The sequence below is a fragment of the Melospiza melodia genome, chromosome 10, assembly GCF_035770615.1.
Source record: "Melospiza melodia melodia isolate bMelMel2 chromosome 10, bMelMel2.pri, whole genome shotgun sequence".
Taxonomy (NCBI): Eukaryota; Metazoa; Chordata; class Aves; order Passeriformes; family Passerellidae; genus Melospiza; species Melospiza melodia.
The window spans coordinates 22,037,189-22,051,310 of record NC_086203.1 but is presented as its reverse complement, the minus strand read 5'-3'; the positions used below and the strand labels follow the sequence as shown (position 1 = coordinate 22,051,310).

The 14,122-nt window shown below is 45.9% G+C and overlaps 1 protein-coding gene across 6 annotated transcripts in view; it reads right to left on the bottom strand.

The window, feature by feature from the left end:
• Positions 1-14,122, bottom strand: part of PLXNB1 (plexin B1) — a 77,270-nt gene that overhangs the window by 55,447 nt on the left and 7,701 nt on the right. For 3 of the 6 annotated variants that reach the window (XM_063164821.1, XM_063164817.1, XM_063164818.1), the window contains exon 2: positions 37-308. The gene's annotated coding sequence lies outside the window, so the exon portion shown is untranslated. Of the gene's footprint in view, positions 1-26; positions 309-14,122 lie in introns of those variants that run through there. The other 3 variants (XM_063164822.1, XM_063164819.1, XM_063164823.1) reach the window with 3 other exon arrangements.

Sequence of the window (14,122 nt, the reverse complement as noted above, 5' to 3'; positions counted from 1 at the left end):
GGGAACAAGTGAACACTCCCACATACAGCCACTCACTCTTTCCAGCAGACCACGTGCCTGGAGAACTCGTCCAACTAATCACAGGTGGTGCAGTTGGTCAGGTGGGTTCGTCACGCAGCAGCATCCAGAGGCTGCCCAGCATGACAGGGGCCACACACACGGAGAGGATCAGGAACACGGAGGAGCCCAGCGGGCTGCAGCTGTCCATGGGCATCCCAGGGCTGACTCCCGGCACATTTTGCTTACCATCTGGGCTCTTGGGAACGTTGAGACACCTTCATTTCTCTTATTGAGGAGTGTGCCTCAAGCTGGAAAAAACAACAGAGCATGAAATGCAAAGACTATTTTTCCAATAAATTAAATCTGTTGCACTTGACTCCTGCTGTGGTTCCTTTCCTCCGAGAAGGCATGGTCTGGCCAGCTGCACAAAGTCCAGGCAGCCCTGGGAAAACAATGGGATCTTTTTCTTGCCAGAACCAGCCTTCCTGCTCACCCTTCTAACCATGGCATGGAGGACACCCCCAGTGTGTGTCTGCGGAGGAGAGGAGTCTGTTGGCATAGCAACTGCACACGCTAACTCTCTGCTAATGAACAGGGATAAAATGTTTTGTTCTCATTAGGAAAAATACAGACACATTCCTGATTGGTGAGTAATGTCTCTGCCTCTGGGAGATTAGCTCAGAGCTGTGCAGCCTGAAACAGCCTCAATTCAGCCCACTGCAGTGCTTCCCTTGAACAGCCACTCTCCAAGGACCCCGCATCTCTCCAGGGAAAGCCCACAGAGCTTTCTGCAGCACTTTGCCTTTGGGCCTGAGACAGCTCAAGGCGAGAATAATGAGAAGAGGCCAGACAGGAGCAAACCGGAACAGGCACAATGGGAACACACCCCCTGTCCCTGCAGGGGAGCCTGCTCTCGCTGGTGCCTTCCCTGCACCTGGGTCCAAGCTACCGCGCAGCCAGGGAGAGTTTCTCCTTGTGCATCCACTGCAGGTCTGCCTTGCACAGGGCTCAGATCCACCTGGGACCCCAGCTCCCACTCCAGCCACATTTCCCAGTGCTGGGTGAATAAACGGACAGAGCAAAGAGCTGCAGAACTCACAGCAAAGCTCGGCGACCATTATTAGGTGCCTGGGTGCAGGAAAGACAACAAGGGCTCCAGCCTACCAGTCTTAGGATTCTGGCATTAATAATCAACAAGATCCACTATGAGTCTGGTATTTGCAGAATATTTGCGCCCTGCTGTTTTAACACTAAGGTCTGTATCTGGGTGCTAACCCAAGCTACCCAAAGCCTCTGCCCACACGGGCAATACTGCCTCCCAAACCCTCTCCCCTTCAGATCCTCCTGCCACAGGAGCCAGCACAGCAAGTGGGAGGATCACAGTACTTCACTCTTTGCAAAGAAGATCTGGGGCAGATGCAAGGCCAGACACCCAATGCACAAGCAAAAATCCAGCCTCTAACCACAGTTTTGCCAGGCTTTTGGCATAAACACAAACAAAGCTGGTCTGTACAGCACAAACACAGCCCAGCAGAATCAAACTCTAAACCCACAACTCATCTCTCCTTTATGCTGCTTCTGGGTCTCATTTGCTCACATCAGTTCACCCTGCCTTGAATTCAAAAGCTGTTGAGAACAGTGACTGCACACCTTACACCTCAGAGGGGACTTCAGAGTCTTTCTAGGGGCTGAACAGGTACACAAACTCCCTTCTCCCTCTGGTGGGAGATAGGTGCTGGCTGGGTTTAGAACCTCACACAGACACACTCAGCTCCACAGCAAACTGGGATGAGGCAAGGCTCTCTTGCTCTCCCACACCCCTGCACTGCCGATGGAGAAGGAGTGGGATTTAGGCTCACAGGTAGCTCTGAGCACTTGCTATCTCCCTCACCCAGCCTCTCAGACTTTCACCTGCCCTTTTCCTGCTCCTCAGGACTTCAAACACCTCAACTCAGCAGCTCAAAGTGATGCAGGAGAAGGTAGAGTCAGCATCGGGAAGAAAGGACTCCGTTCCTTTATGCCTTTGAGAAACGTGCATGTGCAGTAGGGAACGAAGCCACAACACCTGTGTGTTAACCCTGTACTGTGATCTGCCCACAGGACTGCTCGGGCTTCATTTCTACTTTACATCCTTTCAGCTGATAATTCTGTTATTCAGTCCCTATGCAGGCACTCTACTGCCTGCAAAGCCATCTCTCTTTGGTAAAGGAGAGAAATAACCCCGGCTCTTGCCCAGCAGGGACAGACCCCGGCCTTGGCTGGCAGCCGCTGCCCAGCCTGCCGTGAAGCGCAGATCCCTCCCAGACCAACACAAGGCCAGAGGGGCCGGGGTGCTGTTTTCCAGCCTCCAGGCATTTTACTTGTTCCAGGCGATCCCTCCCCCAGCCCTCAGAAAGGAAAAGCCGTGGGAATGGAGCTCAACACCCCGAAGTAGGCTCAGCCCCGAGCGATGAGGAGCTTAACTCCCTGCGCGCCGGCGGGCAGCCCTCGCACAGGCTGGCAGGACCTCGGCCCACGGGGACATCCCGGCATGGCCCCGTCCTGCCCTCGGCACGGACACCGCAGCCCCCAGTGCTGTGCCAGCAGGGAAGGGACAGCCCTGCCACTGTCCATCACAGTCCCTCTCACTTTCCCAGGACGCTCGTCATTGCTGCAGCTCTACTTTCCAGTGTTTCCATCCTCCACCAGCACGCAGCCAGCAAGCCGCAAGAGCAAAGCCCTTTTTTCATCTTTCCACTCTCCCAACAGGTCCCAGAGGCTGCCCACTTAACAAAAAAGTTATCTTTATCATGTCACCAAGGCATTTCTCCTCCCTTTTACCCCACACGCTGCGGTACAAAGCCGCCCTCGCGGGCGCGGAGCCTGCGGTCAGCCATCAGCCAGCATGTCAGGAGTTAAGTCCGCATTTCCATTCTCCTGACCTGCACCAACGCTGGCTGAATATCGAGCTATTCTTTGCAGCTTGATAAAGCATGAGAAAGCTAAAGGCCTCACACACTCCTCTTTTCACAGCTTGGCCTGCTGCCCACAAGCTGTCACTCCCTGGCACCCAGGGCAAAGAGAGAGGGGAGGCCAAACTGCAGCCAGCTGCAATGAATCACTCGCTCCCCGTCCCTCCTCCCCAGGGAGCCCGGGTCCCTCCTTCCGGCAAGGGATAATGTCTGCCTGGCCTCGCTGCCTGCTTTCACAGAAAAAGCCATCCTGGGCCGGGGGGGGCTCCTATTGCAAAAAGCTGCTGCCACAAAAAAGCACAGAGCAGCGCCCAGCAAGACTGAAGAACAAGGATTTCTGCTCAGCAGCTGGATGGGAACGCACGGCTGCAAGTGTTCAGCACAAACACCACTTAAAAAAATGTGAAGCTGGTCATTTGTCTAAATTGCAGGAAATTCTGGAGGAAGGCTCAGGCACAGAATCTGATTTGAAGGAGACTCTTTATGCCCCACTCATGCAATATTTATTTCGGGGACTGATTTCCATTCAGTCTCTTCCTGGCTGCCCTTTTCCTTCCCGCTATCCCCAGTGTGACAGATGAGCAATTTCTCACACCAGCCCAATTACCAGATTCAGCCAAGCTCTCTCAACCACCACCATCCCTTCTAGTTTATTTTGATGGGTTCCATCACACAAACTGTTTCCGCACATTACAGTTTGTTCTTCATTTTTAACACAAAACAGCAGAGGGAAATCTGATCTCAGGGTCACTGGCATCCCAGACAAAAATTGTAGCCAAGAAGGCACAGGAAGACCAAGGTCATCACGTGCATTTCTTGCACTATAGACCCACATTTGGAGAGCAGTGCTTTCAAAACGTAAAGATGTCCAAGCCGTTGCAAGGTCAAGATGTCAGCTGTTTGCTTTCTGAGAAAGGGGATATTCTTCAGAAAAACACATGCAAACTCAACCCCTCTCCATCAGCCAAAGCATGAATGGATCCACATGGCACATGGGTACCTCCATCCACTTGTTTCTGTCTCCTGCAAAGAATAACTTTGCTGCACAGAAGCCAGTCTCTGCTCAACAGCTGCATCTCCCAGTACAGAGAAAGGAGCTGCAAACTGCAGTTTTATTGGGAAGAGGGTTTAACCTGAAGCCTTGCAAAGGCAAATTCTCATCACCTCCAGGGCAAGACGAGTGGTTACTCTCCCAAAAGCATGTGCTACCATGTCCAGCATCCCTCTTCTCCCACTAGCACTATCCCAGTGCCTCAAATCCCCCAACTGGATATGTTACTCATATCCATACCTATACTCTGCCTTCCTTTCCTACTCAAGGCAGCCTTTTAGGCTCCCAATTCAGCATACCTGTCTGGTAGTGTGCTTCAAATTCAGCCAGCGTGAGGGCAGGATTAAATAAATTCCTCTTATCTCTTCCTGCACTTGCAGGGTGATGAGGGAAGGAAGAGCTGCACAGTTCCCACCTGGCAGACAATGTGTATTCAAACAGTGAGAAACTCATCAACTTTGTTTGGCTCACAGAGGTGATCCACAAAGGGTTTCTTTTATTATTGTTGTTGTTTGGGCTTTCAGGGTGTTTGTTTTTACAAACTCTGAAACAGCACAAAACAAAACCATGAAAAGAAACTTTTTTTAAAAAGAGAAACGGAAGGACCTTAACTATTCCTAAAGCCACCTTCATCACAAACTAAAACAAGTCTTTAAAACACTCTTTCAGGAGCACAGGCTGTCAAGAATCACAAGTAATCACAGTCAATGCCACTTTATCACATTCTCTGACAGATGATACACTATGTATGGATTTCCCCTTATGACACATTTATAGCACTTTGCAAAGTTTCTCCTGCACATCTACATCAGTGAGTGTCTCCTCCACAACACCTGCAGGTACAAAAACAAGTACATTGAAAAGATTATTACACTGAGCACCCATAAGTTAGCAAGCTCTGGAACTCGGGTTATCACTTGTGCAAATGAAACACAAAACACTCCCTAACCATGCTCACACACGCTGCTCTGCTGTGGGAATGCCAGCTCGTGAGCATTGCCCCCCTGCTCTGACAGAAGGATCTCTAAATGCAAAGCTTAATAGAAACAGTTAATATCCTGAGTGTGGCTCTGAGCCATCTGAGCTCTGTGTGTAATATAATCAGGTTCATAATGCCCAGAATAGCACTCTGGAGCCCTAGCACAGACTAAGACCTCACTGTATTAAGTGTTGTGTGGATAGTTGCAGTGGTGCCGTTTTCTCTTCTGTAAAATTACTGAGCGCCACATCCAGGAACCAACCATAACCCATATTTTACAGAAGCTGGGACACAGGAGAGCAATGTACACTTTTCAAATGTCTTTTTTTGGCAGCTAAATCAAGTTCGTATTTTCACAGACACACTGAGGGAGGGAGGGAAGGGAACACTGAGGTTACTCTCTCTCCAGAGCAGACAGGCAAAAGCCTAGTTCAGCCAAAGCTCACTGAGGCTCTTTATGTTCCTGCTCAGTGACAGAGGTCACTTGTCGAAGCCTGAACCAGATCTGCTACAGGGCTGCCTGCTAAGCATGCTGGCAAAAGGATCTGAGCTATACCCTTCTCTGCAGTTGTTTGTGTTTCTTCAGGAACACCAAAGACCTGGAGTCTGTCCCAACACTGCTTGCACTGCCTTTGCTAAAAACATGCCTTTTAGCTCCAAAGTAAAATTTGTCTTGAATTCTTTGTGCTCTGAAGAAAGAAATCCCATACACAGGATCCACAAAGAAAGCAACTGCATGCGTTTGCCAAATAATTTCACTGCATGTGTTTGCCAAATAAATTCTAATTTTCAGCACAGATTCCAGGATACTTTCCTACCACAAACACAGGTTAGATCCATGTTTGAGCTGATTACCCTTTGATGCTCTTTGGGTTCACATTGCACAGCAGGTGCTGCTCATACTTCCAAAGCATCCAAAAGTCACAGCTCTTCAATTCATTGATTTTTATGAAGCACCAGGTCATGCTTTCTGGCCTTCAGCTGATCACAGTTCATGAGCCTTCTGCACATTTTGGGCTTAGGAACTGTATGTGTTTCAAGTGAATAGAGACTAGATGCCTTTTGGCAAGATGCCTGAGGCAAAGGCCTCAAGAGAGAAATCCACCATTTCCCAGGCTGATATAAATGGACAGGCATCCCCTTGCTTCAACTTTTATTCCCTGTTTGTGAACTGCCTATGAAGGACGTTCTCCTCTCACCTACAAATATCTGTGGTTTTAGCACTGCTTTGCCCTTTTTCTGCTGTGTTTTTGTCCCCAGAGAAGAGGACCCCATCAGCCCATGCAGTGTCTGATCAGAGCCCATCCTGCCCTGGCAGCATGTTCTCCTGAGCTAAACAGAACAGGTGGGGAGGCAGGAAGACAAACTTCCACAAAGCTGTTTCTTGAACCAGATTTACAGGGATACAGTGAAACAGAGGAAGGGTCAGGGAAGACTGAACACATTTGTAGCTAACCAACAAGACTGCCAGCAGAGACCCTGACCTAAAACAGATTTTCAGGGAGAAACACCAAATCCAACAGTCACTTGCAGCCCTGCTGGGAGCTGCCACTGCCTCCACCCTGGCTGTACCACTGCAATGCCATCACAACCACAGCATCATCTTTCCCTCTGAAGTACCTGTTCCTTTGAGAGGAGGTCGTAAAAACTACCTCATCTTCTGCATGCCACGAATGATGAGGATCTGAAAGTCTGGGTTGTGGCATCTAAAGTAACTACTGTGAAAATGCTACAGGAGATTTTTGCCAGAACAGGTGAGAAGAGCTTTCCAACTTCTTGAAAGAGATAATGTGTGCAGAGGTAACCCAGTGCAGAACTGCAGGCACAGCAAAAATGGAAGTCCTACTGCTGTTGTGAACATTCCTGAGGCTGTTGGTAGGGGCAAGAGGAGAGAGTTGATTGCTGCATTACCTGTAGTCACTCAGGAGACAAGCCATCAAGATCTACAGAAATTATGATTATTTTCTGCAATAATAGATGCAGTTTCTGGGAGAAAGATTTTTCATAAGGATATTTTTGACTATTGGTTGAATAACTTCTTTGTTGCAGACTAAAAAAAAAAAAAAACAGACCCTTCTTGCTATTGCTTTGCCATTCAAGACATTGTCATTGTCACCTTTCAGATGTGTAAGTATAAGAGACAGCAGCAGCTGAGCTGTAGTAATTAGGAGGGAGAGATGTGCAGACCTTGTCTCACATCTTCCTGTTAAGATGCAGTTTACACTTTGGCAGGTTTAACGGTCCCCAGTGAAAATAAGCCATCTGCATCTGCTCCAGCACACCATCCTCATTTCTGAACCCTTCAAGCAGTTCTGGAAAAAATCAGCATTGCCTCCCTGCTTTTTTCAGGCCTAAATGTAGTCACAAACCCATTAATTCTCTTACAGTAATGCAGGAACACTGGCTCTAGACCTGTTCACAAAGAATCTACTTTAAAAAACCCATTTCCCATTTTATTCAGGCACCTTCTGAGTTCCAAGTTTCACTGTTTTCTGTACTTGCAGCAGGGAAGCCAAGAGGGACGCAAGCAACCTCATTCAATTCTATTCACAAGCACCCTTCCCTGGGAAAGCCAATAACTTTCAGAGGGTCTCTGCAGACTTTGCTCCACTGCTTTGCACACTGGAGAATGGCTGGTGGTAATCCTCTTTTCACTCAGTGAGCACAGACCCAAAGGTTTTCATTCCTCTGAGCTCAGAAATTTCCATTTCCATTTGAGAGAGACATTTTCCTGGCAGTTCCCAAAAGATGCATTTGTAAAATAGGGAAACAACCTCAAGGAATGCTAAAGCAAAGGAATAAAGCTGTACGTGGATGGCCTTTCTACCTCAGCCAGGAAAGGAAATTCCTTCTCAGCACCAATGCCCCATAAACACAACCTACTCTGCAACTACCAAATACTTGATCAAAACAAAGTGACCAGCTGACCACCCTACCCTGTACAAACACCAAACATTTTCAGATCACCTAGGGCAACAGCCTCCAAAATCTCAAGTGAAAGACAGTCCAGAAATGTGCATTTGTGTGTGCATACAATACAAGCAAAGAAAAGGGGTGCACATCAGATGGCTGCAACCCATTAGAGAGGTGAAGGTGTTCTGCTGAACTCACTACAGGAAGACATGCTCACGTCAGTGGCTTTTAAACTTGTAGTGCATAGACTTTTGCTGTTTCCAAAGATAAGTAAAAAGCCAAATCCATTGTTGTATCCATATTGTAAAATGTTTAGAAGTTTCCAAATCCAAAGAGGTTGAAACTTGCTTCTTCCAAGTGCAAAAGATTTTAGCTGGCCCAAAGCCAAGTCCCAGAAAAAAGCCCTAGTCAGTGGCTCAGAAATACCAGCTTTTAACAGTGACCAAGTGCATACAAACCCTCTGGTAGGGCAACTCACAGTATCGTCTCCCACAAAAACTCACTTAAAGTTGCAGCTATCATTCATTGCCTTACTTCTGTGCCAGGGAAACCTAAGTGAGTCTCACTTTGACACCCTCCAGAGTAGTCAGCTGAGTGAGCTATTGCCCTGCCTTGCTTTGGGGGATTCCTGCTTGGTGTTTCTGTACAGAGGAACAAGAAGGCTTCACAGTGCAACGGGCAGGATCCCCTCCATCACTCCCAGCTCCTTAGCAAAGGCATTCCTGAGGTGCACTGTGCCCTAACAAATCAACAAAAGCGCTCCAGGTTTCCCGGCAGCTGGAAACTGGAATTCTGCAGTGAAGGCAAACACCTCTCCAGCTAAAGCAAACACAGCCAGGGAGCCCCTGCTGAGCACCACAGCTACTGTCAAAAGAGGGACAGGGAGAAGGTGATTTCCTAAGGCATCTGACTGACAAAGGGCAACCCAGCGTGGACAGGAGATGGTCACAAGCCCAGCCCTGACACAGGCATTCCTCTGTGCTTGCCAAAATGGTTTATCAGAATAAACCCACAAAGCTTCATTTTCAGAGCAATGACCATCTTGCCCTGATACAGATGGTACTTTTGCCTTTAAGAGCATTTATTTTAATGTTTAGAAGACCCATGTAAAAGATCCTGCAAAAATACAGAACAAAAATAGCCTAGTCTTAAACAGCTTATAACTTAACTCTAAAATAAACGGAGACAAAGGGAACAGCAGTGATCAGTGTGAGCAGCACTCAGCTCAGCAGAACAAGACGACTCCTGTTTCCAGGGGTAAAGGAAGGCATTTGGGTTTTTTTTTCTTTTTAAACTATATAACAGAAAAAAACTGATGAAAGATTTGAGAGAAGAATTATTAGGTGGGCTGGAATACATTTATGGGCCAACCACCTCTCAAAGAGAAACCAAACCAGTATTTTTCAAAAGCAGCACAAGGAAACAACAGAGGGTAATGTTACCAGACAAACAGCAGCCAGAGCCCAGTTTCCAGCGCTAATATTTGCTAGATTGCATACAAAAAACTAGATGGGCTGCCTCAGTACCTCGTTTTCAGTTGCACTTGGTAAGGGAAAGGAGAAACCAAGCAGGGCTGAAATAGTGACAGCAAAAGCAAAAGAGCTGCCTGCCTCAAATGCTCTTACAACAGGCACAAGCCCATCAATACCATAAAATATCTCTCATTCAATAAAACAAAGGCATCTTCCTCAGATGCACCCTGAGAGCTGGAACAAATAGCCAGATTTTACCATCTCCCCCTCGTGATGGTTTTGCTCTCCCACAGGGAGTTTCCTGGTAACACTTTCAGTGCATGGATGGAAGGTAGCAGAGGGTAAGTGTGAACAAATTTACTCATGTCAGACCCGATCCGGACTGCAAATCCAAGTCTTCAGCTTCCACGGCATCATCTGGAGCCCTCACTGAGACCACTGTAAGGCACACTTTCCTTCCCACTCCCTTGAAGAAGCACCAGATACCAGTCCATAGGCAAATACTGCCTTTAGGGTAAATCCTGGTCTACCTACACGAGGTTAATTGAGACACAGAGATGCCAGGCAGCTGACAGCGCACAGCAATGGTGCAAAGGCAGCAGCCCCATCAGCAGGGGAGTGCCAGGAGCTCCCACAGCACAAATCACCCACCCCCAGCCTGAGGGAGATCCAGCTGGCAGAGTCTGGCTCTGTTTGGGAAGACCCTGAGTGGCACTTAAAACCCTGAGTCTCAGGAAAGAAAGAACAGCTGAATGTGCAGGGTGAAGGACTGCTACATATGTATAGTGGAGAGACACACACAAAGGTGGGCGGGGAGTGGCTGGGAAGAGTGACAGCAAGACTTGTCTCTGAGCCTTGTGCTTATTTTGACCTTTCAGTTAAAGATTCTCCAAAAAGGCACTGCTCAGCCCCAAGCCTGATTAGATGTCTTGGGAAAAACAGAGCACAAAGCATCACACATGAATGAGCACAGAGCCATAACACGATCTTGATATTCCCACCCATCCATATGGCCAAAAAAAGCCACGTTCTTCAATGCAAACATTGGCAGCAGCAATATGAAACGAATGTGTTAATTAGCAGATTTTGCAATCCAGCACACAGCAGAGACTGCTGATGGTGGCTATTATATAGTCAATCAGAAGTGAAACAGAACAAGTACCACGTTACTTAAACCATTCACAACAAGGTTAATAATTTGCTAATTGCATATTTCTGGCCTGAGCAGACCAAGGTCTGTTTTTCAAGCTTCTTTTCTCAAAGGTATTTTGAAATGTATTTAGTAGGACAAGCTCTCCATCACTTGCAACTCTTCTCTTTGTTAACATTCAGTCTCAACTTGAATGTTTAGCTTAAATTCAAGAAAGGCCACTGCCTTGCTTTACACAGCATCAAACTAAATGAGCACAGTGATTTCTCAGCCTTGTAAAGTTCTTTCATTTTCAGCCTGTAAACAATCACAAGTTATTCTGAAACAATCAGAGGCTAAATTACAACATTCATCAGATTTGCTTCTTGTATAGGATTTTCATATTGAATGCAAGAGAAGATTATGAAACTGAATTACTTAAATGCCACTGGAATTTAACATAATTCCTTAGGGTACATGGCTTTACACATTAAATGCTTAATAAACCTCTACTCTCCTAGAAAGTTTAATCAATAAAATAAATACTGCAAGACAGGTGAGATACACTATTTCACCATTACATTGATATTTCTAAGAAACATAAAAAATATAAAGATTTCATTTTCATGAGATATTTGAAGTACAAACCTGAAGTTGACACTCCTGTCATGAACAATATTCTTTACATCCAGGATGTACCACTAATGGTGCATAAAACATCTAGACATAAACAAAGTTTGGAAAGAAAAGAACAAACAGGGATGAAGAACATGACTGAATTGGTCTTGGGGTTTTTTCTAAAGCACAGAAAAACAGAAACCAATTGCACCAGGACTAGTCAGAGTCACATAATTTAAGGTACAGCCGCTCTGATTTCCTGCCTAACACACAGGCACTGTTCCATTTTATCCACTCACACCTCCACAAAGCCCATTAAGTGGTTCTGTGAAATGCAGTGGTTTATGGCATCCAGACTAAAGGCCTTTGGAGGTCAAAACCTAAGTTCACTACTCTGCTAGCAGTTTGCTACAATGGCTCCATCATTCTTTCTGGCAGCGAGGCCAGACTAATTTCTTATTTGTTTGCCTTCTGCCTTGAGCCATTAATTCCTTCCCTGCTGGATTAAAGAGGAGCTCCTCAGAGTCAATTATGCACATGTTTTAACCAACTCACCTCTCAATAGCTTTTTTGGCAATCAACAGATTGGTCCTGTCAGTGTCTCAGGACAAGGCATCTTTTCTTCAGTCCTTGAACAGCTTTTTACTTTCTTTTGTTTGTTTGTTTTTTAATATCAATTTGATTGTCCTCTCCCCATCTCTCTCCCCTTCTTCAGAGTCACTGCTTTGGTGAGGCACAACCAGTGAAAAATCAGCATCTCTGGCACACAGAAGTCCAAACTTGCCTGTATCATATGGATGCAATTTCACTGGACTCATTTTACTGCATAACGCAGGAGCTACAGAAATCAGGCTGCAAAGATGGTATCAATTCACTATCAGTCAATTATCTGACTGTACTGAGGGTAAGAAGATCGTATCTTTCTTAATCACCATTTAATCATTTCTCCAAAACCTCTAAGGTAAACTTCATTACCTCCCCCTTCTGCCAAAGACTTACATACTATTGAGAATATTCAAGCAAGAAAATCCCAACATTCCTGTCATTTCTAGCCATGGTTTTGAATTTGTCCTCAGCATGGCCTGCTTCTCTGCTGAATCAACATTAGCAGTGGCTTTAGACTTATTTTCAGAATACTGATGAACTACTGAACAGCAGAGTACACTACTGATGCTTGCTGAAGCCACCTGCTAGGAATACCACTTTCTGAAATGCACCCAGTAACCCATGATTTCAAAAGCATCAGCCTTTTATTTTAATTAAATAATTATGAGGTATGCTGTTGGTGTTGGCACGGATCAATTATTCATACCATTCTATGACTCCAAGTCAAACATCCAAGAAACACATGAACAGGCACCTGCTGCTGTGTTCCTTTCCAGCAGCACTTTCTTACTATTAACACAATCCATGCCTTCGGAGGGATATACACCTCTGAAGTATACACCAAAATTCTAACTCAAACCTCCCCAAAGACCTGACTTATTCAGGATGACTGCATGAAAAGCATTAATCCCTTGCAGGTGTTAACCAGGCACTCCATATCACAAGGACTGGTACCTTCCTCTACTTCTGTTCTAGCAGCAGGCCCATTGAACTTCCACCTCTAACCAGATTTCCATTGTGTGGCACTTCTCATTTTTGTGTTACTTCTCACTTGGTGTTGTACAATAAACCCACACCTAAGTTTGCAAACAGCACAAGGCAGAGAGCTTATGCTCTGTGTATAGGCAGGTACAGCTTTGAGTGTGGGTCAGTGTGACAGCTGGAAGGGCTCTGTCTGTCACACCACTAGGAAGAAAATAATTGCAAAGCAACAGTAGAATGAAACATGTGCCTTTTACCAGTCCTTACCTTGGCATTTTCAAAGCAAGAAATTTATTTCCCATTGTGAACCCCCTGGCCCAGCTACCTGGGAACACCAATACCTGCCTGTCTGTCAGGGACAAGATCACCAAGACAGCTCCAAGCAGCAGGAACAAGCACCCTATGGAAAACTGGTTTCAGGGATGGCTACCCATCAGTTTGAACAGCAGAAAGTCTGCTCATATTTATGCATGACTGCTCAAGTGAACTGCATGACTGCCTTTGTTGATCTGCTCACAGCAATCCATTCTTTCAGTAGGAACACCAGGAGGAAGCCACGCTGGGACTGGGCAAGGGAGAAAAAACCACCCCGTGGACATACTGAATGGGACAGAAAATTCCCCTACAATTTCTGTGAGCTTATGTCCAGCAATGCCCTGCATTGACTTTTCTAGCAGCTTTTTGGGACGCCTCCACATATCAAAGCCCCAGCCACACCACAGTAGTCATTTTCACTAAACCTACTTTAGAAATTGATTAAACAATTGATTTTTTTCATAGCTTAGATAGATACAAAGTGACCTTTCCATCCCACAAAAACCCAAAGGGAATTAACACACGTAAACAGAGTCTTCATTTAAAAGGGACTGTTTTGCTCCCTTAGCGGGAAAGTCCTGCAATACTTTATTTTTTATTGCAGATCTCAAAAGATCAATTCCCCTTCCTCCACTTGAGCTTTTCACCTTTCTGTCCAAAACAGGCCAAAGGCACAAGACTTCTCAGAGCATACACAGAAAAGCAGCCTGAAGATAAACACAAATCTTCCTACAGGTCACCAAGACATTAGTACTACTTTGTCAGCTAACAGTTCTATTTCAGCCTGTGAAGCAGCAATACAGAGGACAGTTCCCAGTAGAGATAAGAGTTTCACAAGCACAAAAAGTTTTGTTTTTTCTCTATACAGAAAAGAAGTTTTTGAGATGTATTTTTCATTACTGAATGGAATAACAAGGTCCATGTGTTTATGCTGTTTGAGACCATTTCCCTTGTGAATCACTGCATACATAAAATTTCTACCTGCTTAAAATAAACACATTGTGTTTTGGGCAAAGTTCCTTCATTAGGACCTGGTGCCTTCTGGTACTTTCTACATGGTGCACTTGGGGGTGCAGATTACAATCCCAGAGCTGAACAGCCAGGTGT